Source organism: Hemicordylus capensis, chromosome 4, assembly GCF_027244095.1.
Source record: "Hemicordylus capensis ecotype Gifberg chromosome 4, rHemCap1.1.pri, whole genome shotgun sequence".
Lineage (NCBI taxonomy): Eukaryota > Metazoa > Chordata > Lepidosauria > Squamata > Cordylidae > Hemicordylus > Hemicordylus capensis.
This window is the reverse complement of record NC_069660.1, coordinates 273,959,710-273,987,195: the sequence shown is the minus strand read 5'-3', so window position 1 is coordinate 273,987,195 and position 27,486 is coordinate 273,959,710. Positions and strand designations below refer to the sequence as shown.

Genomic DNA, 27,486 nt, shown 5'->3' with positions numbered 1-27,486 from the left:
GGTATCTACTTGACACCCACAGATAAATGAAACCGTGAATAGCAGTTCTGCATATAATTAGGTTTGCCTGTACAGATAGGAAGTGTACTGTACATGCGCACATGTGAATGTCTGTATGTGCATACACTGTACACAGATTGTACATGTGTTAAGCACAATATGTGAGCAGAAGTTGTGTACATCAACATAAAGTGTGCTTTCCTAAGTTCCATACAGGAAAGAAAACGACAGCTTCTCCTGGGAGTTATTCACACATGGCTTCATGCTAAGTGGTAAATGATGAGCAAAGCCACTTTGAATTACACTCGTGGCATTGAGGGAAGCAGCCCCTCCCCTCTGCTCTCGGGTTTGCTTTTGATGCAAGTTCACATAGTGTTTTCCTTCTAGCCAATGGTGGAGGGAGATTACTAAAGAGCTACATCTGCATTTGTAAAGAGAGTATCCCTCTTATTGTGCTCATGATTCTATGTCAGTGCCTCTCCCTATTTGCTCTGGCTTTCCGAAAAAGTAGCTTAAAACCAGCATTTTAAAAACCCGGAAATACCTCGAGATAAGCTAGAATTCACAAGACAAAGCCCGACTTGTGTGTCGAGTGGGTCCAAGGATCTCAAAGGGACTTCGAGGTAAGTTTGGCTGGTGTGTGAACGCACACTCTCTCTCCCAAAGGAAATTTGGGTAGAAGCCCTGTCTGTAAAGCCTCCTGTAGAATTAAAGGCAGGCAAGCAATGATTCCTGGCACATTAGGATGACCCATTATTATCCATTATCCAGCCCTTTAGAGACCATTACAGGGTCTCTAAAGCTTCAGAGAAAGCTACTTTAAAACGAAGGTTTACATAGCATTATCCCTTGGGAGCTAATAAATTAGTGCGTCTTATCAGCATTTCATTTTTCAATTTTAAATAAATCACACCCCTATGAAAGTCCTTTGTTCAGTCTGGTACCATAATGGAAGACAAAGATATCAGAAGTGATAGAAGAGAACCCTATGCTAGACACGAACTAGATTCTCTCACATTTTGACAGGCACAATCATCCTCCTTTAAGAAGTTTGCTTGTGGAGAACAAGGAAACAATGACTCCAAAACCAGGAAAATACAGACAGAAAGAAACGTGAAGATAGCAGCCAGCAAAGGGAAAAAAGCTGACTGTGATGAAAGAGCCATGGGTGACTTAGAGGAAGCCACATTCATTTCTGAATAAACTAATTAGCACTATTGAGATGCTTGCATGCTCCCTCATATTCTACATTTGTAAATACTTGTTAAAAATGTTAGTGCTCTCTCCCTATAAGGAACTGAACACTCTTGTAGAAAGACAGGAGAGAGAGCAATCAAATCAACGGAACCAAGAAAAGGCACCTATGGAACTTCCTACTATTCAGGAAAGGAGGGCAGCATAAACTAATCACAGTGCCCAGATCTACAGCCCCATGAGTGTATCCAGCTTCCCATTTTTCTCCCCCTTCAGCAAGGGGCTCCAGTAGTTAAGCCTCATATAGCCATATTTTCCGTATGCATTTTACTGCCTCCCTCCACCTGATAAAAGGCAGACACCAGACCCTCACATGAGAGGTTAGACTAATGTGCTGATACAATCACACATGCATCAAATATCTAGGAGACAGCAATTGGGACTAAGGACAAGGTCCGCCTGTACTCCTACACAGCTACTAAATATGAACTAGAAAACTACTTGCATGGGCACCACTATTTTTATCCTTTACCCCACACCCTACCAATTTCCATCATTAAATTGGAGACCACTGGGAAGCAGATTTTCCTTTCTGCTCGTCTGGAATAGTTATACATTTTTGGCAATGCATAAACAGGTTAGTTTACTGCAAGCATTTTGAGATCCAGTTTATATGCAGTCTTTACTTTTCCTCCTCTGGACACAACATACTCTCAAAGGAGAGCAACAGGTTAACATGGCCTTGTGGATAGGAATATATAAGGCAACTGATCATTTATCCCACTTTGAGATTTATCAATAGTGCCCTATTTACACACACAGATGAATTTAAAGTATGATGATAATTTATGCAAAATCTAGAGAGAGAACTAGGGATGAGTGTTTTGAAAATAAAGTTAATGCAAAGCTACCCACTGCATAAGTATACCCACCAGTTCCATCCCATACATAAAGACAGTGTTGCAGCTAGATTATTGCAGAGTCTGGACTTCATGAAAGCCTGGTATACAGTGTTTGAGAAGGAGAAGCAGAAGAAACCATGTTATCTGAGGAGCACCTAAATCATTTTAAGACAACCTCCCTGCTAAGCATTCATACATGGATGAAGGAAGGAAAGAGGAGAGGGATGGACAGGTGACAGAAAGGCGTGAGAGAAAAAATAAAAGGGAGAGGGGGAACAGAAAGAAAGAAGGTGCAAAAAGAAAAAAAGACAGAAGAAAAGGGGGGAGTGGAAAGAAAGAATCTGCACATTTGAGGCTTGAGAGTCTTCAGAAGTATGTGATGATTTCCTTTGCTCACACTCCACCCCGTGGGATCGGAGGAGCTGGCACCTGGTGTGCTGGGCTGGCACTTTCAGGAGCTGCTACAATGCAGCATGCCTGGCTCCTTCCATGATCAAGCTGTCTCTCGTGGCTCCTCTTCCCCCTTTCTCAGCATAGGTTAGCTGCCTGATGGGCTCAGCCTGAAAGAACCAATGTTAGCAGAGCATGCACTGCCCTAGTGCTTTCTTAAAGGGCCAGCACACCAGCTTCTCTGACCCACCTGAACTCTGTGGGGGAAGGGAGAGGAGATGCCTGGCAGTGCTGCTGTGGTGCCCCACACATGATGGAAGAGCCTGGGGGTTGGTCTTTGGCTCAAGAGTCCATTCTTAATGGCTCTACTGCATAAAGACTCCATATTCACTTTCTGTGAAAGTGTTTTAATTGGGTATTTAATTTTTATATTGCAATTTGGATTATGTACACTGCCTAGAGATATGTATATATATCAGGCATTATGTAAATGATAAACAAACAAACCAGAGCCAGGATAGTGTAGTGGTTAGAGTGTTGCAGTAGGGCTAGCGAGACTCAAGTTCAAATTAATTCAGGCATGAAACTCATTTCATGACTGTGCGATGTCACTTATCTCTTAGCCTAACCTACCTCAACGGGTTGTTGTGAGTATAAACATAACTATAAATACTGCTCTGGGCTCCTTAGAGGAAGAGCAGGATATAAATGTAAAAAAATAAATTAAAATGTATAAACGTTACTGATGCACAATCAGTAAATAAGTGTACCGTTGAGTTGGTGTCAACTCCTGGTGCCCACAGAGCCCTGTGGTTTTCTTTGGTAGAATACAGGAGGGGTTTACCATTGTCTCCTCCCGAGCAGTATGAGATGATGCCTTTCAGCATGTTCCTATATCGCTGCTGCCCGATATAGGTGTTTCCCATAGTCTGGGAAACATGCCAGCAGGGATTCAAACTGGTCACCTCTGGCTTGCTGGCAATAACTTTGGCAGAATGTTTTCATGACCTCAAAGGCTCACATAGATGAATTAGGGTACGCACCCACTCCTCAACTGCCCAAGAGGCAAGAAATTCCATGTGAGCAGAACTTCTTGAATTCTGGCTTTCTTTCGAAGAAGGATCATAGGAAGCTTCTTGGGTTTTTGTTGAATTTGGTTCATCTACAAATATACAGTTTAAACTTTGGATGGTGTTGAAATAGGAGAGCACTCCTACAAGCAGCAACAGGTTACATCCCATCCCCAGTGAGAAAACCCTGCAGACTAAGGTTCTTCAGCTCTCTGCCCACCTTCTGCAAAATTCAATCTGTTTTACCAAAAAACTGCCTATTTTTTCCAAGCTGCTGGTTTCGTTTGCTCATGCATGCAGCATGAACTCACACATCAACCTTGCTCGTCAGATGGAAGTAGGCATGTGCTATTTTACAGGTTTTATGACTTTGTCTATTCAGGATACTTCAGGGCTATTAACACTGGTCAAAAACATCCTCTGGGCTCCCGAACTACTCCTGAGCCAGCATTCTGCCAGACAAAGAAGTGATCAAATAGCTATTGCCCTATCTGTAACAGGAATAGCAACACAACTGGTATTCTACAGGACAATTCTTGCGAGGCAGCATGTCCTTAACCACTACCTCCATTTAAGGACAGAGCTGCATTGTTATCGCATGTGTTCACCCTTTACAGTCAAACTGCTTCCAGTGAGCAGTAGCTGAAAACTAAGGAGGAAGAGCCAACTGAAAACTAAGGAGGAAGAGCCAACTGAAAACTAAGGAGGAAGAGCCATGGAATGGCTAACTGTAGTGTTACCACAAGACAATGGAATTGGCTGGAGGACAGTGCTAGTATCTTCATGGTGACACTGTAGCACTTTGAGCACTGGCTGCCCAAAATAAGCCTGTTGTCCCAACTGATGTTGATTAGTACTGGCAAAGATGGAAACCAAGATGTTCAACCCAACAAAAAAAAATAAAAAAATAGAGTGGAGCTGTAGATGGACAGTCCACATACTTTCTGGGAAATCTTGGCAACCAAGTATGTTCCAGACACAGTAGTTGACTTTCCTCTGGATTCAGCCTCTTGGGCCAAGAGAAGGATTCCAATGCTAGGCAAGTTTGATTCACTCACTCAAGCATGGGCAGGTTTCAGGCTCAGGAGATCCACTTTGTCCCCACCACACACCCCAACCATCACCACAACTCCATGGTCCACCAGAGATAGATCCAAAGTGGCTTGTGGGAGGCACAGACCCAGAGGGGGAAAAAGTAGGGATAGGAGCCAATTAGCACCACATCTATCACCCTTATGTTGGAATAATCTGCAAGTACAAATTATCTCTGCTTTAAAGTAAAGTGTGCCATCGAGTCGGTGTCGACTGTTGGCACCCACAGAGCCCTGTTATTGTCTTTGGTAGAATACAGGAGGGGTTTACCATTGCCTCCATCTGTGCAGTATGAGATTATGCTTTTCAGCATTTTCCTATGTTGCTGCTGCCTGATATAGGTGTTTCTCATGGTCCGGGAAACGGACCAGCAGGAATTCAAACCGACAACCTCTGGCTTGCTAGTCAAGCCATTAGGTGGCTGCCATCTCTGCTTTACCTCTGCCCAATTCCCAACCCTTCCCCATTGGCCCTTGTGTTAAATTACAAATGGTAAATATCTTGGAGCAAGGACTGTGTCTTTTTAACTCTGTAAAGCACTATGCACACTGATCACACAAAATAAATAATAATAATCCAAATCTACATCTGACATACTACAGATAGGGTTTTTAAGCCCTTTTTTGTTAATCAATTTGGAGTCCAAAATCCTGACAGATCTCTCGCAAACGGTTTGGTGAATTACTAGTTGATGCTAGTCATTCCTGTGAATCCCTCATCACCACAGGGACACTGCAAATGACACCAAATTTGACAGTATTGCTACCGATAGTCTTACTACTGTGCAATGTACAGTAGTTTTTTTAAAATGTCCTTCCATTTCCCTGTTTCCACAAGACATGAAAGAGAAAAGACAACATTCAATTCCCACTGGTGGAGTGCTGGTAGCTATAGAGAATGACTGAAAAGGCTCAGGAAAACAGACGGGCCTTGCCACTATAAAACTCCTGACACATAATGTGGTAAACAAATTTTTTTACTGTCTAATAGAAGACAACCTTGCCAGAATACGTTCTCCCAAGCTATAAATCTACCACCCATTAACACATCGATTTTCTCTGGTTGCAAGGGAGTGCCATGACCAAAGGCTTGAGGCTTTCTTCAGTACAGGAAGAGTTCAAATCAATAACCAAGTTCAATTATCAATAATGAAATCAGTTAGTAAACTGTGAAAGTGGACCACTCCTCACCACATACTTTATTTATGACTGAGGCAGCTGCATGCTGCAGATACCTGATTTTCTTTAAATGCCAACCTTGCAACGAATGTTCCGCAATGGAGTCAGAGAATTTTCTGCTTGGAGGTCATCGTGGATTAACACGATTCAGCAGTTTTGAGAGTCCCCGCCCCCTTCATTCCCCTAGCTAGAGAATATTCCACAGATCAAAGACTCTTTCTTTGGATGCTTTCAAAAATATACAATAGGTAGGAAATAGCTCCTTGAAGCCTCTAATCTCCAAAGCAGAAACACTGTAATAGAATATATTGTACAGAGTGTTTGGGGATCATTTAGGATAAAAGCTGTACATAAAAATAATAGATGCCTAAAACATGAAACACAGATAAGAGTGATAGTGCTTGACTTCCATGGAATATATTTCTGATACAGCAATGCCCAAAGCATTCAGGTGGCCCAGTCTTTTAAAAAAATGATCTAATGTAGGTTTCTAGAGCTTGGGACCCATCGAGTCAAATGCCGCCCGTCAGCCAAGCATTGTGACCTACCAAGCACTTGAACACGAACCTCTATTTGCAGTGTTGCACAGATAAAGAAAACAAGCCTTTGTTGAGTCATCATATATGACTGGAAAGCTGATTTAGTTTGATGGGTCATAAATTGTACATATCTGATGTAAGATTAGATTCATCATCCACTCTAAATCCAATCTTATACTCTTGCATAGCCCAAGTTCTTTCCCACCTTTTCTCTTGCCACTGCTGCAATTTCAGAGCCCACCAATTCCCTGCCTATTCTCTAATCGCCAAAATATTAAATCCTACCTTTCTCAGCTCACTATTACCAGGACACACAGCTAGGTGGAGGACTGCTTAGTACCTGCAAATGGCCTGCTATATCCTTGTTTTACAATTAGTTTTTCAGCAGGGGATATATATTTTGAGGGCTAGAAGGTCAGCAACCTTAGATCCCCACTACTCATGTTCACTTGTGTTGATCCACAAAGGGCTTTTTAAAGACTCTTACACACCCTGCCCCCAGTGTGAAGAGGAACAGATGATTGATACAGCACTTTCCTTACTGACTGATCTGCACATGGGAGCCAACACAATTATCAGGTGCCTGATGTTATGCACTGATGTTATGCATGAGTCCTGTACTCTGGAGCAGAGCTTTGCAATGGCATGTTGGGTCTCCCTGATAATGCCCCAGCATCACTTTTTCCTATAACAGGGATTCACAGATGATGTTGACTAAGACTCCCAACATCCCCAGCTGCAGTGGCCTTTGGCTGAGGATTATGGGAGTTGTAGTCAACATAATCTGGGAATCCCTGTTAGAGGGAACACGGCCCAGCATGAACCTATTTACTGGCAAACCACCTAGGGGTGTGCAAAAAACCACCTAGGGAACTGCCACCTAGGGATGTGCAAAAAGCTGGAAAACCTGGTTCAGCTCAAACTGAACCAGACTCTTGCCAAACTGGGCCCAGTTTGGTTTTGTGCACACTGGAGCCAGGGCCGGTTCAGTTTTGAGTTTGAACAGCTTCAGGACCAGCTTGAGTGGGGCAGGGAGCAGTTAAAAAAAAATTAGATAGTGACTTACTGCTGCCAAGGCTTTGACCGCCTCAGAGGGTGCTGCACCAGGTGGGAGGGATGTCTCCGCTGGTGCCCTCTCTCCACTGGCCTCTTGCCAGGCTGGTTCAGGACAGTTTCGGCCCTGTTTGTGTGTGCAGCAGCCCCAAAAATGGCCACCACGCATGCACACACAGGGCCGAAACAACCCAGGGAGAGTGCAGGGGGAGCTGCTAGAGCACACACCACTACCACCACCACCCCGGCCACCAAGCACACACAAATCCCAGGCTGCCAAAGCTTTGGCAGTGGTAAATTGCCTTTAAAAAAAAAAATGTAATGTCTCCTACCACCCTCGGACTAAGCCCAAAAGATTCGGTTCAAGGTCGAGACTTCGACCCAAGCTGGCTTGACCTCAATCCCTAGTGCCACCTCATCCTCTCTATTGAGAATGGAGAAGTGGGAAGAAGGAGAGCTTTTGCTGCTGCAGAGTCCCTTTGTGGCAAGTGCTTCTGCCCTCCCATCAGCCAATGGGCTTTCCTCCCAGAGACATTGCAAGAAATCTCATTGGGCAATGAAGAAGACGAGAGAAAGCAGCAGTCCTCTGACCCTGGAGCTTCTGGGGGATGCTCCCATTTGCAGATGGGGAAAGCCAAGTGAAAGCAGCAGTGGTATGAGTCTCCCAGCTGATTTGCCTAACTGCAAGTAGGTTGCGTACTGGGCTTCAGTGGCTGGCCAGGTGAGCCTCCTAATAGGCATGGACCCTAGCTATGGTGTCCAAACTGGCCAGTTCACTGTTGTCTTTGCTATGTTTGCTCATTCACAAGCAAGTCTCACTGAATTGAATGGGACGCTATCAAGTAGGGTGACATTTCATGCACACCGATATGAGTAAGGGGAGAGGGGGAAAATAGTCCCAGAGAAGGCAAGGGAAGTATTGGGGATCCTTTGGGCCAGGGGAGATACTGGTGGTCATGTTAAGCCCCTGGAAACAGCTGTCCATCCCTGTGCTACACACTTTCTCCCTGATTGCAGCAAGGAGATGAAGCAGAATCTAAGGTACATCTGCAGAATTTCTGAAGCAGAAAAACAAAGACAGCCCAGTACTGGAGTAGTGACATTTAGAGCTGCAGGGGGGAGGGCGGGGTGTGTGTGTGTGTGTGTGAAAGCAAGTTCTCCAGAGTCCAGGTCTACTGGTTTTACCAACACATTGCTTATTTCCCCCCACTATGCAGCTATTTCAAGTGCACACCAAATTTGTACCCAAACCTGTAGCATATCCTTTTTTGAGAGACCAAAATTTTCACATGCTCCAATTCCTTTATGAATTAATGAGTCCTGATCCATTTTCAACTGCTGCCAAGCTCTAGCCAAACTCATTCAGCAAGCAACTGTGCTAAAATAAAGGCAGATCCAGATCCATCAAATGTACCGAGTGTCTGAAACTCTGAAAAGTGTTTGTGACATACTGAAGAATAGTACTAGCAAGTATCTCATCAATATTTTCTAGGAACCAGAAACAGTGGCCTATATTCCATGCAGTGGAATACTGGCATTAGGGATCTGCCAAGGCTGCTGTGCACGTGGCAGGCAACCCTGCCAGTGTGGCCCCACAGAGCAGTCATGCAATGACTTAAGACAGCATCCATACAGCACTACTTTCATTGCTTCCAATAGAAGTGGTGCTGCCTAACTGTGTGGATGCTGTTTCAACTCATTGCGCAACTGCCCTGTTGTGTAACACCACCAGGGGTGCCTGTCATGTGTGTATCAGCCCTGGCACATCCACAATGCTGGCATTCTTCTCTGTGGAAGATCAGTCCTTGTCAGTTATTAACTTTGAGAACCCCAACATCATTTGTAGGATTTGCAACACCGGAGTCTATGGGTTTTTTGCTTGCTACTTGCTCTTTCACATACAAGATGTAAGAGAAATTTTTCATCTGACAAGAGTTGCAGAACATGTAACCAGATCTCTTTTGATCTGGTTGAAAGTGGCAATTATGTTATACAGGAGAACCTTGTAACTTGTGGGGGTTCCATTCCTCGCCCATAATGGCTCTTGCTGTCTGCTCCTGGGCTCCTCCAGACAAAATTGTGTCCGGAAGTTACCTCCGCGGATACGTGGGCTTTAACTCATTAGTATTAGCATATACTGGAAACAGGTATCTATTAGACATGCCATGGATATGTGGAACCATGAACACGGTTCTTCTGTATTTAGCAGGGGAGAGCAACTTGCCCAATCCAATCCCAGCATAGCCCCCCTCTAGAGGCTGTTGCTGATATCTACATTATGTTCCTTTTTAGATTGTGATTTCTTTGGGACAGGGGACCATTTCATTTATGTACAGGATAACCCCATTATTCCTGGAGGTTCTGTTCCACAGGGGCCCCCGTAGATAGCAAATCTGCAGATAATGGGGGATTAGGGCAATGGGAATCTGGGGGTTAGGTTCCCAGATGCTGAAAATCAGATGAAAATGGTGGGGCTTGCTATAAAGCCACCTTAATTAACACTCTTAATCATGCTATGTAGATGTTACATTGTAAAATATGTTTAACACAATACAAAACAATGTTTTTGTGTTGCTTTCGGTTCAACATCCCACACTGACAAAAAAGTTACCCATGAACAAAATATCTCAACAGGTCACAGCAAAGCATATGGCAGAATACCAGATCCCATTTTTTGTTTAAAATTTTTACTGTTTTGTTTGTCCATCGAAGCACATCCAATGCTAGAACTTGTCTGAACAAGTTACAAAGGATGCTTACTTAAAATTCTCAGACTAAACTTGCTGTTTATTCAGTTTTCTCCATGCGCATTCCCAGTTTTTTGAGAGACCAAAATTTTCACATGCTCCAATTCCTTTATGAATTAATGAGTCCTGCTCCATTTTCAACTGCTGCCAAGCTCTAGCCAAACTCATTCAGCAAGCAACTGCAACTAAAATAAAGGCAGAGAGAACAACGAAAACCCAAACCCATATGTACAAATAGTCTGAACATCTAATCATTTTGTCACGTATTTTACATCTGGCAAGATACAGAGGAAAATGGCTTAAGAATATAAGAACAACCCTGCTGGATCAGACCCAAGGCCTATCTAGTCCAGCATCCTGTTTCACACAGTGGCCCACCATATTGCTCTGAGAAGCCCACAGGCAAAAGGTGAGGGCATGCCCTCTCTTTTGCAGTTGCTCCCCTGCAAATGGTATTCAGAGGCATCCTGCCTTTGAGTCTGGAGGTAGCCTATGGCCATCAAGACTAGTAGCCATTGATAGACCTGTCCTCCATACATTTGTCTAAGCCCCTTTTAAAGCCATTTAAGCTGGTCACTATCACGACATAGCTTGACAGAGAATTCAATAGATTAATTAATCTATTACATGCTGGGTGGAAAAGTACTTCCTTTTGTTAGCAATCCATTTCATAGGATGACCACTGATTCTAGTGCTGCGAGAAGGAGAAAAATTCCTCTATCCATTCTCTCCACACCATGCATAATTTTATAGATCTCTATCATGTCTCCCCTTAATCACTTTTTTCTAAACTAAAAAGCCCCAGGTGTTGTAGCCTTGCCTCACAAGGAAGGTGTTCCAGGCTCTTGATCATCTTGGTTGCCCTCTTCTGCACCTTTCCCAGTTCTACAATGTCCTTTTTGAGATATGGTGACAAAAACTGTACACACTATTCCAAATGGGGCCATTTAAACAGATTTGTATAAGGGCATTATATTGGCAGTTTTATTTTCAATCCCCTTCCTAACGATCCCTAGCATGGAATCTGACTTTTTTCAAAGCTACTCCTCACTGAGTCAATACTTTCTATAAGCTGTCCACTGTGCCCCAAAATCCCTCTCCTAGTCAGTCACTGACAGCTCAGACCCCATCAGAGTATATGTGAAGTTGGGTTTTTCTGCACCAATGTGCATCACTTTACACTTACTTGCATTGAGTCAAATTTATCATTTTGTTGCTCACTCACCCAGTTTGGAGAGATCTTTTTGGAGCTCTTCACAATTGGTTCACAATTGGTTTCAGTGCCATTTGCAAATCTGGCCACCTCACTCCTTACCCCTACTTCTAGATAATTTGAGTAAATTAAAAAGCACTGGTCTCAGTACAGATCCCTGCATATTACCTACTGAGAAAGCATCAGCATGACTTCTCCCAAGACAAGTCTTGCCTTGAAAATATTTTAGAATGATGAAGGGCATCAACAGGCATCCATATAGGAAGGTGCACATGCACATACCCCTCAACCAACTCTGTCACCATAGGTTCCTAGCAGTCATGAGATAAAAAGGCGATTCGTCTTGTCTGAGCCAAAGTTAGGATGAAGCAACCACATGGACAGGAGGATTCCAAATAGATTCATTTCTTCTACCTCCATTTTTGTGGAGATGTTAAGTTTTAATGCTATCTGCCCCTTAACTATGGTTAAGGGACAGATGAGCAGGATGCCGAATCACATGTTGCTTAACTCCCTTGCCCTATCCAACTTGTTTCAGCCATGGTAGTTATGCCTATAACAAGGTTAGTAGTCATGGTTAACATTGACTAGGGTTTGCTCCTTACTGAAGTCACCTCTTTTCCTCACATTTTGATAAGAGGCCTTTATAAGTAACAAAAGTCAATGACCAGTGTTAGAGAGTGGAACTATAAATATGAATACAAGTAGCCAGATGACAAATGGATATTAATACACTGCATCCTCAAGAATGTTCAGAGTGCTGAAAGGCTTTGTTGAATAACAGCAATTACCAAGGTATTGGATCACATATCCAGTATGTGGAACCCAGATATTCCGAGTTTAATCAGTCTATTGTCCTTTGAAATCACAGTACAGCTGGAAACGATGGGTATAGTGCACCTCATTAAAACCAACAGTAAAAATTCCACTGTTTTGAATAGGACTGGATTGCATTCTGTTAGATGGGAATTGTATACAGGACATACATAAACATGATAACCTCAACCTTCATAGGAACATAGGAAGCTGCCTTATGCCAAGTCAGACCATTGGTTCATCTTGCTCAGCATTGTCTACACTGACTGGCAGTGGCTCTCTAAAGTTGAAGGCAGGGGTCTTTCCCAGCCCTACCTGGAGATGCCAGGGAGTGAAACTGGAAACTTCGGCATGCAAAGCAGATGTACTACCATGAAGCTACGGCCCCAATCCCTTCATGCCTTCCCCAGGGCAAGCATCAGTATCCACTGTTGGAGAACTGCTGAGGATCCAGGACCCTCAGAAAGGCCCACCGTGGATCCACTCTGTGCTCATAGCTTTTGTATGATGCTAGTGGAGTGACTCTTTCAGGGCCTGCAAAGGCAGGCGAGCCCATAGAGGGCAGTTTGCTGATGTCCCCTGGAGCCAGACATCTGAATCAATCAACATTAGCTGTTGAAACTTTAATGGTTACTTCTCTCATAAAATTTTTTAAAAAACCATTAAAGGACATAAATATCTTTCATTGTCAGAAAGCTAAGCCCATCTCCCAAAAAGCATCAGAACAGATGGCAATATTAAAAGCTTCAACTAAAGATTTGATGAAATTAGCAGTATGCTAACCATCAGCATGCAATGTCATACAACTTCCATTACACATAGCCTGCCTTGACAGAATTCATTCTGAATATTGTTATCCTGCTGGTCTGTGTGATTTCCTGAAGAAATTAGTTTCTTCTTTAAAATGCACTAAGGCTGTTACATGAACAGCCCTACTAGGGTAGGGCTACTTGTGTGAAGTGCTGGGATTGGGGCTGATCCTGGCACTGTCCCACCAGGTGGCCCCAGTTTTCTCCATGGGCGTTTACCCATGGTGAACATGCCCTTCTTTTCCCTCGGTCCCTGATAGCGAGTCTGCTCAAGCTGCCTGAAGTCTGAGCAGAAACAGAGTTGGGCGGCTAGAGCACCCGGCTCTAGGGAAATCCCCCAATGCACCACGCTCCTTGCATGGTGCATTGTGGGATTTCTGGAAGCTTGGCTGCATTTACCCAGCCTCCAGATGGTCATGTGTGAGCTTTGCAGCCACAGGAATACACTAGATCATCTGGGAAGAAGGTAGGTGCTATCCTGCCTACCTCCCCCCACTTAAAGGTTGTGTGAATGACCTTATTGTCTTCAAAAATATATCAGGTGATGTCAAGGTGGATCATGCACTGCTATGTGGATTGTGGTTGTGCTTTCCCTCAAACACAACCCCAATCCTTTACTCAGTGCACGGGACACCCCAGGTAGTGGCCTGAACTGAAGAACAGGCCAGTGCCTACCAGATGTTTCTACTGCCACTGCTGATCTGATATTTATTATTATTATCATTATCATTATCATTATTAATTCAATTTCTATATCGCCCTTCCAAAAATGGCTCAGGGTGGTTTACACAGAGAAATGATAAATAAATAAGATAGATCCCTGTTGTCAAAGGGCTCACAATCTAAAAAGAAACATAAGATAGACACCAGCAACAGTCACTGGAGGTACTGTGATGGGGGTGGATAGGGTCAGTTACTCTCCCCTTGCTAAATAAAGAGAATCACCATGTTAAAAGGTGCCTCTTTGCCAAATTAGCAGGGTTCACTGATATACAGTATCAATGACTCCCATGCATCAGAGCATTAAGGCAGAGGCTGTTGGAAACAGGGACAAGAAAGTCCTCTCTTTAGCCCTCTTACTGGTGTTACCGCCTGAGAATATTAAAAAGGAAAATAGGGCCTTCCCATAAATAGGCCACCAGTTTATGCTCAGGCACCAGATGATTTCAGTCTCTGTGGGAGCCATCTTCCTCACCTGGGTTGATGTCCAATTGCTGTGTCTGCTGACTATGGTGCCCTCAAAGCAGACAGTAGCAAAGAGAGGTATTGAAGGGCAGCTATTTATTTAGAGTTCTGCATGAGTTCCAGTCAATCAGCAAGTGCTTCTGCTGCATTGCTGCTTTCTGAAATTGCTTATGCCATCAATACTTCATCTAAACAGACGTCAAACAGGTCACACCATCAGTTTGCAAACACATTCACAGCAAGAGAACTTCCCATTCTTCAATTTCCAGTCTAGCTATCTCAAAGCCTTTGAAGTCCAATTACCATCACATCCTGGACAGCAAGTAAGGCTCTCTCTATTGATCATACATGTGGTATGAGGAGTCTTATCTCTGGGTGACGAGATTTATCCATCAGTAGACTAGATTACAAAAAGATTTAATATTTTAATACATACTAAGAGTCTGCAGATCAGCAGGAACAGAGGTTCTACCCTTGACCACTGATGCTGGGAATGAAGGAAGTTGTAGTCCAACAACATACGAAGACGCAAGGAGGCTCTGTGACTGCTCCATTTTATTAGATACATGAACTGGTCACATAAGCAGGTAAAAAAAACCACACACACACACGTACAAAATGAAGAAATAATCTTGTAATGAAAAGGTTCTTGAATCTGTTTTCTGGGATTCTCCCCACCACCCACAATCCCCCCGCCCCAGTTCCTCAGGCCACATTCCATGCCCCAGTGGTTTTTCCACTCTTTGGAGTGATTTTTCAGTAGAGCTGCAGTGAGGGAGGGAGCAGTGTTCTCTCATTTTTTTCATCTGTGTGAGGAATGGGTCTTGTTCTGGGTGGCAGCATCAAGGCAGTGTGTACACACATGCATTCAGAGTGAGGCCTTCCTGATTCAACCTGAGCGGGATCTAAAATTAACTGAGCAGATGTAAAAAAACATGTGAGCACGCACACATGCGCACGCTTTAGAGGGAACACTGGGAGGGAGGGGAGAAAAGACCCCTGCCCATCACATATTTTGCTCCACTGCAAGCTCTATCACGAGGTTAGACAATGATTGATCTCTCCGTTGATACACATATTGTGGGGGTCATCTGTTGAGGCTCTTGTACATTTTCTTTTGTCAGATCCGGATGATGTAGTATCTTATGTTACAGCTAAATTCTGTTATATCATTATAAGTTGTAGAAGATCTATGCACTTTAAAATTGTATGTTTTATTGTTTATAAGATTTTATGCTGCATGTCTTGGTCCATGACCATAAATTTAAGTAAAGTAATGTAAAGACCCCTTCTGCTCATGACTGTTCAAGTATAAGTCTAGATTCAACCCAAAATTTTCTCTGTACATGTAAGAAGGTAACGCATGCATGGACATGCTTATTTACAGTTACACAGATAATAGAGACAGACAGGTCCTCGATAGCTGGAACTGGCTACAACTCTTTTCAGTCACTTTTTGCCACCATGGAAGTGAAACAAATCTAATCTAAAAATCAATTTTATTCTTCCAAAGGCTGATTACACATCAAGTGTAACACAGATTTTTGGCTATGCATCATGGGATTTTTTAAAATGCTTAAAATAAATACTTCTTTCCTGAAAAGTAATATTTACATTTGTATTTTATTTTATATTTATATTTATTTTACATATTATTTCTTGTTTACACAGTCAGACAGGTGTTATTGACTGGTTTGTTTTATCCAGACATCGAGTCCTTCCCAAGGACCTGGGATGGCTGAATTTTATTGTCAATGTTGTTGCTGTTATAGATATCGTCGCAGAATATAGGCTGTTCCCAGTAAAGTTGTTTTTTGTAATTGGCTGATGGTGATTTCTGTGGCCCCTATGGTGTTGAGGTGCTCTTCAGGGTCTTTTGGAACTGCACCCAGGGCGCCAATTACTACTGGGATTATTTTGGTCTTTTTCTGCCACAGCCTTTCAATTTCAATTTGTAGATCTTGGTATTTTGTGATTTTTTCTATTTCTTTTTCTTCTATTCTGCTATCCCCTGGTATTGCCAAGTCGATTATTTTAACTTGTTTTTCTTTCTTCTCAACTACAGTTATATCTGGTGTATTGTGTGGCAGATGTTTGTCTGTTCTTCAACTTTTTCAATTTTATGGTCCCACCAATTGTTGGCTACAGGTAGCTTGTATTTTTTGCAGATGTTCCAGTGTATCATCCCTGCTACCTTGTCATGCCTTTGTTTGTAGTCAGTTTGTGCAATCTTTTGACAACAGCTGATTAGGTAGTCCACTGTTTCATCTGCTTCTTTACAAAGGCGGCACTTGCTGTTTGTTGTTGACTTTTCTACTTTTGCTCTTATTGCGTTTGTTCTTAGTGCCTGTTCTTGTGCAGCCAGTATTAAACCCTCTGTTTCTTTCTTCAATTTGCCATTCTTAAGCCATTGCCAGGTCTTGGTGATGTCTGATTTTCCTCACTGGGGCATAATATTATTATTACATTTATATCCTGCTCTTCCTCCAAGGAGACCTACATATTTAAGTTTCTCTTTCACAACAACCCTGTGAAGTAGGTTAGGCTGAGAGAGAAGTGATTGGTCCAGAATCACCCAGCAAGTATCATGGCTGAATGAGGATTTGAACTCAGGTCTTTGCGGTCCTAGTACAGCACTCTAACCACTACACCATGCTGGCTCTCATTTTAATAAAGTTTCTCAGAAAAGGACAATATTTTGTGAATGGTTTGAATGTATCCCTTCCAATCCTCCATGTGGATGTATTTCAGAGACAGTAGAAACATAGTCCTTTCCCAATGGAGGATGCATGTTGAAAAAGCAATCAATTCTACTAACAGGAACTGTAAAGCTACATGTTTCTCTGAAATATAACCACTAAGTTAATGTTAACTAGGACCCATTATTAAAAATCAGGACAATCTTAACTATTTTTAAATGGAAGACATTAGAACCTATTTTTGGTTGCCTTAGACACAGCCTGAAGACTTCCAGCACAAATTAATTTTTCGAGTTTCACGTGCATTTTAGCACTTTAATATGCAAGCCAGTTTTTCTTCCTGCACACTCTATTTTAATCATGTATTCTATTTGAGTTCTAGAACAAAGATGAATTAGTTCCTTAAATACAACATTCTCACATGTTAAGGTGTGTAGTAGTTGAGTGATTATTCATTAACTACAGCCTTCCTGAAAGCTGGATTTGGACTTGGGCTCATGAGGGCTGAACCCATGAAGCTACTTTTTAATTTAAAAAAAAATTTAACCCAAGACAAATAATGAGCACCTTTGGCTTCTAGGTTAGTTATTCATAGAATGTTGTTTCCTTACCACTAAGGGCCATTTCACATTCTACACAACATTAAACCTAGGTGTCACCAACTATGCATGCAAAAGGAAGACCAAACCCTGCTCCCAGATGAGAATTCATGTATGACACACTAGTTTTCAGTCATCCATTTATCACATCTATAGCTCACTTTTTTAGATGTACACTGAAGCATAAAATGTTAAGAAGCCATTGGTGACAATATAATGGCTTTGAGCTAAATTTCATAGCTGCCGCCCATGAAATTGATTGCCGGGAAATCTAGGACCAACAAACGGAAGTACTTTTTCACACAACACATATTCCACTTGTGGAATTCTCTGCCACAAGATGTGGTGACAGCCAACAGCCTGGATGGCTTTAAGAAGGGAGGCTTATCAGTGGCTACTAGTCAGAGGGCTGTGGGCCACCTCCAGCCTCAAAGACAGGATGCCTCTGAGTACCAGCTGCAGGGGAGTAACAGCAGGAGATAGGGCATGCCCACAAATCCTGCCTGTGGCTTCCAGCGGCATCTGGCGGGCCACTGTGTGAAACAGGATGCTGGGCTAGATGGGCCTTGGGCCTGATCCAGCAGGGCTGTTCTTATGTTCTTAAATGTGCATCCGAGCTCCTCTGTTTAGAGGACTGAAGTCCAGCTTATCAACCTGTAAATGCAAGGATTATTTTGGTTTTATTTATTATTTTGGTTTTGAAATAACTATTACCAGCACAAGTGTATACTTACAAGCATGAATGCACATTAGAATAATCATGCTACATACATTCACTCTTTTACTAGGGATGTGCAAGGAACCATCCGGGGCAATTCGGTTCAAATTTGAACTGAACCACCGGTTCATGAACCAGTTTGTTGGAACTAGCTAGCAGTTCGGTTTGTGCTGTTGGACTGGGCCGAACTGGTTGGTCCTGTTAAAGTGCCTTGCTTGTAAAGGAGAATCCAATACTTCACCGGGGAAAGGGGAATCCAGTGACATAAGCAAATTTGTGTGGTGACATAAATGACCTCCATGCATTCAGACATGTCATAAAAATGGTCTCCACACAAGCACAGAGGCCGGGACTGGGACGCCTGCTAGCCCGCGGTGCAGGAAGAGTGCCAGCAGGTTTGAGAGGGGCTGCTGCCGAGCAGCTGCTGGTGCCACTGCCGATAAGGTGCCTTCTCACCCACCCCTCAAACCCCTTTATAGTTAGGGAATCCCCTTTGCTTGAAAATGGGAATCCTTACCCCTACCTTTTACTATTCCTTTAGCTGGTCCAAATCATTGGTCCGGAATACACTGAAAGGTAACTAATCTCCATTATAAACTGATCTCCAGTGCAGCCTGACCCCATACCCTTCCCTGTTGGAGTAGGTATGAGTCAAGCACTGCTGCAAACTAGTACACAAATAGCTCCATTGACAGCAAAAATGCTGTGTCAACAGAAGCACCTACTTATGCCACCCTACACAACAAAAAGAAAAAGGATGGCTATTGCAGCAATGTGTTTGGCTCAGCAGAAAACAAAAATATGCACAACATGTGGACCAGCATGAGAAGAAGAGATAGAGGTGCTGTTCAAACTATTTTATACAGCCATCTGGGAAAGCTTTAGGCATAGCTATGGCTAGAGATCACAAGGACCGACTTAAAATAAGCAGGAGAAGACCAAGACCTTGACAAGTTTTCTTTGGAAGTAGGAGCCAGCCCAACAATTTAGAAGCCAGACAATGAGCACTTGACAAAGTCATAGACCTAGAGATGGACACAGTGGAGTGGGAGGATAAATGGGCTTTTTAAAAATCCCCTTTACTAGTGACATACATACATACAGTGTTTCAAGGGACAAGTAAAGAGTTTATTAAATAACCTTCCCTCTGAATATTCTAGTCTAGATGCCATGGCTTTCTGGAGCCTGGGATTAGTCAGGCCCTGAGAAGAAGAAAATAGGAGTCTGCCACAGACATTCAAAAGCTGACTGTATTTTCAAGGCTATTACAGGAAAAAAATTCTGGGGTGGGGAAACGAAAAATGTGTGATCCACCATTCTGAATTAGAGAATGGTTCATATTGTAGCACTCTGAATGGATAATTCAGAGCGGGTACTTGTGTTCACTGAATCAAGGTCATGAAAAGAAATCATGGGTGCCATGGTTACCATAAGCATGTGTTGCTGGCAACTAAGAATTTTAAGAGTAGTTTTCAGCCTTGATGAGAAAGGCACCTCAAACTAGCCTTTGGCTCTTAGGTGTTGGAGCTATTGTTCCAGACATAGTTGTAGGAGTGAAGGGTACATAAAGAGAGGACAACCCAAACCCCTGCACCAGGGTTATAAAGCCATTCTTTTAAGCAACTCACATGCCATACAGGCAGAGTGCAGAAGCTGCAGCTGAACGGCCAGCTTGCCAGAGCTGTAGGCCAGTGGCCTTCACTGTTTTTGCAGCAGGGTCTGAGCCACTGAGATGGCTCACTGTATGAAGAGGGGGGAGGAATGGGGCAGTGGCACTGGGCACAGGGGCGGGAGGGGGAAAGAGAAAGCATGCAGGGGGGAGGACGACGACAGAGGGCGGCTAGTGCAATGGCGGCTGGGGATAGGGTGCTTGCTCCGCCACCCCTCCTCCACGAGCTGTCACCACTGCTACCACACTGCCCTGCTCTCTCGCTCTTACTCCCCTCAAGGAAGGTGGGCAGCAGGGGGGGGTCAGTATGGCTGCAGCACAGTGGTGGGGGGGGGAGGAAGCATGAGGGGGCAGGAGCAAGTGGTTAGCACAGGCCGGTGTGGTGGCAGCATGTCAGCAGAGAGAGAGCCTGCGAGCGCGAGCATGAGACACCCAAGGGGGCAGAAAGGGGGGCAAAGAGGCAAGTGAGGGGATGCCACTGTGGTCTGTGCGGGCCACCAGTGGCCCATAGGCAACACAAAGAAGAACAGAGCTGTAGGCCTATCCAGGGTTGATTTTATTTAAATCAAATCAATTCAATTCAATGTTTAAATCACTTCACAAAAGGACTCAATTTTAAATGCTTTAAGTCGGGGAGATTCTATTTAATCATCGTTTTCTAGTAAAAGTACATTCTTGCTGTCTAATAACCTTAATATGTACACAGAGATAGGTGTAGGTTGCATTTTCTAGAAGACAGATACATGCTGCTCATAATGCCATTTCATTCGGACTACCAGGGACTTTGACACACAACAGGCTTGCGAGTTTACTGGGAGGCTTTACTGCAAACTCGAAGTTGTCCCCCAAAACCGACACAAGTAGTGAATTTTTTGACCCAGGATATAAATCAGGCTATACTCTAACATGCTGTGAAAAACTCGAATTGTATGTGAACTGCTCCCCAATAACTCAGAGACTTTGGGGTAAATCTGGCCAGTATGTGAATGCATCCCTTCCATTCCGGAGGAGATGCGAGTTAAAGGGCTTTAAAAGCCCTGTATGAAAAACTTCTTGGCCTTGTATCTCTTTGTTTGCATTTCACATACATGTCTGTCTTACCGACAGGTGCAGGAACTTCATTAAAATATTCCAAAAATGGGGTCTCTCTTACAGCCTGTGGACATGACAGGCATTTCCTTTATACAAAGGAGCATATACTCTGAAAAAGTTTCCTTAGGTCTGCATTAATATCTGTTCACTTTTGTTTTCATTTTCTATTTCTCTCCCCGCGCCCCACCCGCCACATCCCATGCATTTATATCCAGACTCCTCATCACTCAGATCTACTCCATCCCCTCCAATCCTCTATTCATTTATTGACCTTTGATTTTGCAGCACTTTGGGGGGGGAGGGGTAGTGGTGGCAGGAAGGGTTTGATTGTGTGAGGCTGCATGAACACCACCTGCAGAACAGGACTGATAAGATCTGTTATCCCCCATCCCCATATAACTGCTGTCCAACACCCGGTTTCTCACAGTGGCCCACCAGATGCCTCAAGGAAGAGCAAGCAGGAGATGAAGGCATGCCCTCACCCTTGTCATTCCTCCACTGCAACTGGTATTCAGCCTGGAGCCAGCCTATAGCCATCAACACTAGTAGCCACGAAGACCTGTCCTCTATGACTTTGTCTAAGCCATCCAAGTTAGTGGTGGTCATCAACTCACCACATCCAGATAATTCCACAGATTAATTATGCGCTGTGTGAAAAAGTACATCCTTTTATCTGCCCTTAATTTCCTGGCAATTAGTTTCAATGCTGTGAGAGAGGGAGAAAGAAGTCTAGGTATGAGAGAGAAGGAAGCAGCATAGGTAGATACCAGCACAGTGGAGGAAAGCAGAAGATGAAGGGCAGAGCCTCTATCCAGGATGCACTGCTGAGCCAGACTGTCTTTTCTGCTTAACATTAAAATAAGCAGACACACTGAAGCCACTGAAGATTTACACTTCAGTGTATCTTACTGCACTAATTAATACCTTTTTCTTTCCATGCAAAATGACTTTGCCTCTTTGTCCTCCCACAAACACCTCTATATTTTTCTCCTCCTCACTGTGTGGAGAAGCTTCTTCGTATCGTCCATAATTGACTCCCACGCTAACATCTGCTTCAGAGAGACAACCCTACCCTCTGAGGCACGCCAAGTAGTGGGAGCATTTTTATGAGAACTGAACTAAATATCAATCCTCACAATGGATATCAATCCTCACAATGGATTCCACAAGGGTCACAGTGTAACCCTTTAGAGCAGGGCTGCTCAACTTCAGCCCTCCTTCAGATGCTAACATACAACTCTCATAATCCCTGGCTATTGGCCACTGTGCATAGGGATTATGGGAGCTGTAGTCCAAAATCAGATGGGGGGGGGCTAAGTTGAGCAGGCCTGCTTTAGAGACCCTTTCCTCGGGGCCAAGCTGCACAGATGTTCAGCTTTGTGTAGCCTGGCCCTCATGTTTTTTCCTCCCTGTACAAAATGCAATTGTAAGGGGTTGCAACTCAGAGCAGAAGCTCTGCATGAAGGTGGAGTGGGAGTTCTTTCCCCTCTGGTAGGTTTTTCTGCTAAAAATAGTTCCTCACCACCCACCCCAAGCTGCTTATTAGCTAGTGTGAGATAGCCGTAACCATACCAGTTTTAACTTTTCATGCCTACAATCAACCAACACTCCATTCACACATTATGTTCAGTGCTCATACATACAAGTTTATAGTGTACACTGGTACAGATCTGTACTTTTATTCACATGTTATGTTAAATGGAAAAGCTACCCAGGTTTTCCTTCTACCTTGCTTCTACACAATCACTTCTCCCTCTTCCTACCTAGTTGTTTGCACCCACACAACCGAAGATTGGAAGCACACACACAGCTCCCAAACATAGAATACAGTTTTCGCTTGTGTGAATGACCTCTATGGCTATTATGGCCACTCCAAAAATTGAGGCATAGAATATATCCCAGAAGAATTAGGGACTTAAATTAAGATTCATGTTTTGTCAAATATGCATGATCACCATTCAGACCTAGTTTAAAGAACTTTCTTTGTTGCTCTGCAAATGAAGACATTCATCATACAAAGCAAGAGTATATAGTTCAATATAGAGGCAAGAATAGATGTGGGTTTTGAAATAGTTCACTGATGCTGCCATATAGACTGCTGTCAGGAAAGCCAAATCTCAGAAGGATGCTAAGAGCAACAAAAAAGGCTTATTCAGGTATGCTCGAAGCAAGAGGAAGGGAAAGGAAGTGGTAGGCCTGCTGCTCAGTAAGGATGGCAAAATGTAAACATGTAAAACAGGGAAGGCATAGCAGTTCAACTTCTATTTTGTCTCTGTCTTCTTCCAGAAAAGGAAAGATTGTGCTGTCGTGTCGAGTCACTGGCAACCACAGAGCCATGTGGTTTTCTTGGCAGAATACAGGAGAATACAGAATACCATTGCCTTCTCCCACACAGTCTGAGATGATGCCTTTCAGCACCTTCCTACATTGCTGCTGCCCGATATAGGAGTTTCCCATATTCTGGGAAACACACCAGGGGGGATTTGAACCAACAGCCTCCTGCTCTCTAGGCAGGTTGCTTCCCCGCTGTGCCATTAGGTGGCTCTTCTTCCAGAAGGAGAACAGGGGAACAGTATTCACAAAAATAGTGTGAATAATAAGGGGTCAGGACTGCAGTTCAAGAATGATAAGGCATTAGCCTTAAATGAGTTCAGGTCTTCAGTCCTGAATGAATTGCATCCTAGATTATTAAAATAACTTGCTTTTTACTCTGAATCTCTGCCTATTATTCCTGAGAAATCCTGGAGAACAGGCAAGATGTTCTAGAAATCCTAGAGACAGGCTAAAGTTGCCTCAATCTTCCAACAGCAGAAAAAGGAGAATCTGGGAGAATAGTTCAGTCTGCCCAACTTTAATACCTGGGAAGATACTACAATAGATTATAAAATGGTCAATCCAAGCATCTTGATAACAATGCAGTGATTAATAGCCATCATGGATTTATGAAGAATAAATGCCAGACTAATCATATCTAATTGTGATTTAGGCTACTAGGTTAGAAGATTGTGGGAATTCTGGGCACATCATTCATCTTGATTTCAGAAAAGTATTTAACAAATTTCCCCATGATATTTTGGTTTGCAAACTGGTTAAGCATGAGCTAGGTGATCACAAACACTGATGGATTCACAACTAGAGGGGTGGTGAGGGCTCTCTCACTCAGGGTCTTCCAAGCAGAAGCTGGGCATCCATCTTTGAGGATGCTCTCGCTCCAGATTTCCTGTATCAAGCAGGGGCATGAACTAGATGCTCTACAAGGCCCTTTTCGACTCTACTTTTGTAATTGTCCCCCAAAGCACAAGTAACTGGCCAACCATGGGAGGAATGGAGCCCTTTGAGGGCAAATTTCTGGAGGCTGGAATGCACACCATCCCTAATCATTATCAAAATGCGATAATTTGCTTGACCGATACCTCTCACTTGTGCAAGCCTGAGAGGCTCAGACAATGATGAAGACACATTTTAGCCTGTTATCTGAATTAATAAGATGTGGGGGCAGAATCAGAAATGGCACCAGTAAGCATTTCCCCTTTTTAAAAAAATATATCTGCTAAATAAAACAAATGCCCACTATTTACCGCTGTGACTTCCTTTTCACAAACAGAAAGGAAACTCACTTCATGTTGAGCAGACTATTGGCATAACACATTGCATATCCTGGCACAAGATCCATGTTTCAGGCAGGAAGGATTTTCCATTACTGGAGGGAAATGATAGATTTCTAGACAACCACCCGTTGTGGATTTGAAGCCAAATGCTTCCAACGTTGAAGGCATCCCACAGCAAAGAGGAGGGCTGCTGCCTAGCACTTCCTCTGACATTGAAGAAAATGCATTAGAATGGAGAGTCCCTAAACATCGACTCAGAGTAGGTGGTGGGAAACCCACCCAGCGTTCCCAGGGATTCCAAGATGTTGTTGGCTACAACTCCCATAACCCCCAAGCAAAAGCCACTGCAGCTGGGGATTCTGGGAGTTGTAGTCAACAATATCTGGGAATCTCTCTTAGCAGGGGCATAGCAAGGTTGGAGTGGGCCCAGAGACAAGATTTTAAAATGCCCCCACCCCCACTGAAGCGCAGCTCATGAAGTAAAGAAATCTTCAATGAGGCTGAATAGTGGTAACAAAAAGCAGTATATATATATCCTATGTGCCACAACAGATCATCATCCTAAATTATTTTTTTAAAGGTTTTGTAAATTGTGGACAATGCAAGTCATTTAATGGTACTAGAGAAAGACATGCTGTTCTGGTAGCTCCAGGCCTTAACACCCACGTTAATATTGGAGGATGAATACAACTGAAGTAAGCCTGGGCGGGTGCATGGCTGGGGGAGTCAGTCATGTGACTTGCCTCTGGTGTCCCACCCAGGCAGTGGGCCCCCAGACAACTGTCTCCCCTTGCCCTATTATAGTTACACCCCTGCCTCTTAGAGCAAACAGTGAACCCACCATTTACACATTCTAACCGTTCTGAAAAGATGGCAACTGGGCAAAGAGCAACACAACAGGGTAAAATGCATGCCTTCAACTAAGATCTAAATAGGACCAGATCAGGCCAATTCTAGTCTTTGGTCCAAATGCCAAAGGTGGCCACATCACAACAGGTTCTAGAATGTTTATCCTCACATGATGCCACCAGCTACTTCTCTAGCATAGCCCTCACTTCTGCCATGCCATTTTAAAACCACAGTGAACCTACTGTGCATTATTTACATGAACTTATCAGCTATGCAGATGACAAATATGGGGCACCCCAAAGACCAGCTCCCAATATGGCAGCAACAGCAATGGCAAGGCCCTGAGGGCAACAATATTATACACTGGATCCAGGAGTAGCAAGTTCCTCTCCCACTCAAAAGCCCCAACCCTGAGCCTGAACTCCGAGTAGTACAGCCCTAATGCTTTAGCATCCCTTAAGAAAGCTGCCACATGAAATCCCATGTTTTAAGGATCACCCCTTAGTTCTTCCCATTGGAATTTGTCTTTTGCCCCTTATTTCCACCACACTAGGAACACTACAGAACAGAGGCCCTCTGATTAAGAAGGGCCGCAGGCCCACTGCAATTGCTAGTGATAAGACATGCGACCAGAAAGCCAAGACAGGCAAACACCACCCGCCCACCCCCTACTCCAAGCTATTTTTAGGAAGCCGAGAAAACAACCGCTGCCCCGGGGGACGCGGGGAGAGAAGCGACACGTCCCTGTGTGTGCGGGGAAGGAGAGAAGCAGCTACTTCTCCTCTTGAAGAACAAGGGGCCAGGCAGCTAGGTCCTCCCTGTGACCCTCTGCACTTAAGCGCCCCTTGGGCTGGTTGTAGCAACAATAGGCCTGTGGCCATCTACTGGAAGGAGACCCCACAGCAAAGGAGGGGCGGGGAGGACGCGGGATCCCCACTTGGATTCCAGCACAGACGAGCACTGTTGATTTAAGCTGCAAGCAGCAGCTACCGCTGCTCCTTGGTCAGCCCCCCGCCGGCACACCATTGCAGCTCTCGCCTCCTCGCCTAGCAAGCCAACAATTAACCTACACACCGCCGCCTCTGCACGTGTTGCGTCCTCTCCTTTTTCCCTGAGGCCGGCCGGCCGGCCGGCCGCCAGTGCTTAATGCAGACAGCGGGGGGGAGGGAGGGAGCACCTTGCAAATCCACTCACCTTCCCGACGGCCGATTCAACGCATCTTCCTCCTGGCGGATGCCTCCTCTGCTTTTCAGCAACCCTCCGCCCCAGCAAGCCCGGGCGGCGGCAGTTTTAGGACGGCGCGGGGGCTGCGCTGGGCAGACGTCCGGATGTCTCTCCCGCTGTCATTCACCCCACCGGCCGCCAGCATCCAGCTGCAGCTGCTGATCCCAAATTCGCAGCGCTCCGGCTGCATGAAGTCATCCCGCTCCTCCTCCCTTCGCTCGCTCGCCTGCCGGATCACCGCATTCGGCTCCTACGCGCGGGGAGAAAGTGGGGGGGGGAGCAAGTTTTTCCTGCCCCCATGAGCTGCGCGGTGCTCTTCCCACGATTGCAGGGGGTCGGGAAGCTCGACTTTTCTGTTGCGGAACTGCATTGCTAAAGCCTCGTGTAGGGACTGGGTTCGACTTTCATGCCGGAGGAGATTCCCCACCACCTCCTGCTCCATCCCCCGGTTTTGAGGCGAAATGGGCTCTTCCACTCCACTAGAATGTTCCCCCTCCAACTTCTCTCAGTAGTCCCTGGAGCGTCCGCTTATAAGGCGGTGGGGGTAGAGTTGGGGCTGCTGGATGCACTTCAGGACAGATCCAGCATCGATGGGGATTCCACCTGTGACACCTGACCCACCACCAATTGTTATTTATGTATTTATTTATTCATTTATTCGATTTCTATACCGCCCTTCCAAAAATGGCTCCGTTACCCCTTTCACAGTGTCTTTTGTGCTACGAAAGCCTTGCAGAGGTTGAAAGATGAGAATTTACCCCTGTTGCACATTTTCAGGGAAAGACTACAGAGACCACTATTAGGTACAGAGAGGGAGCGAGACAGTTTAGCCAAGGTTTA

At 44.3% G+C, this 27,486-nt stretch overlaps 1 protein-coding gene across 1 annotated transcript in view; it reads right to left on the bottom strand.

Moving 5' to 3' along the window:
• Positions 1–26,897, bottom strand: part of PKIA (cAMP-dependent protein kinase inhibitor alpha) — a 63,370-nt gene extending 36,473 nt beyond the window's left edge. The window contains exon 1 of the mRNA XM_053249372.1: positions 26,617–26,897. The gene's annotated coding sequence lies outside the window, so the exon portion shown is untranslated. The remainder of the gene's footprint in view (positions 1–26,616) is intronic.
• Positions 26,898–27,486: the final 589 nt, after the last annotated feature.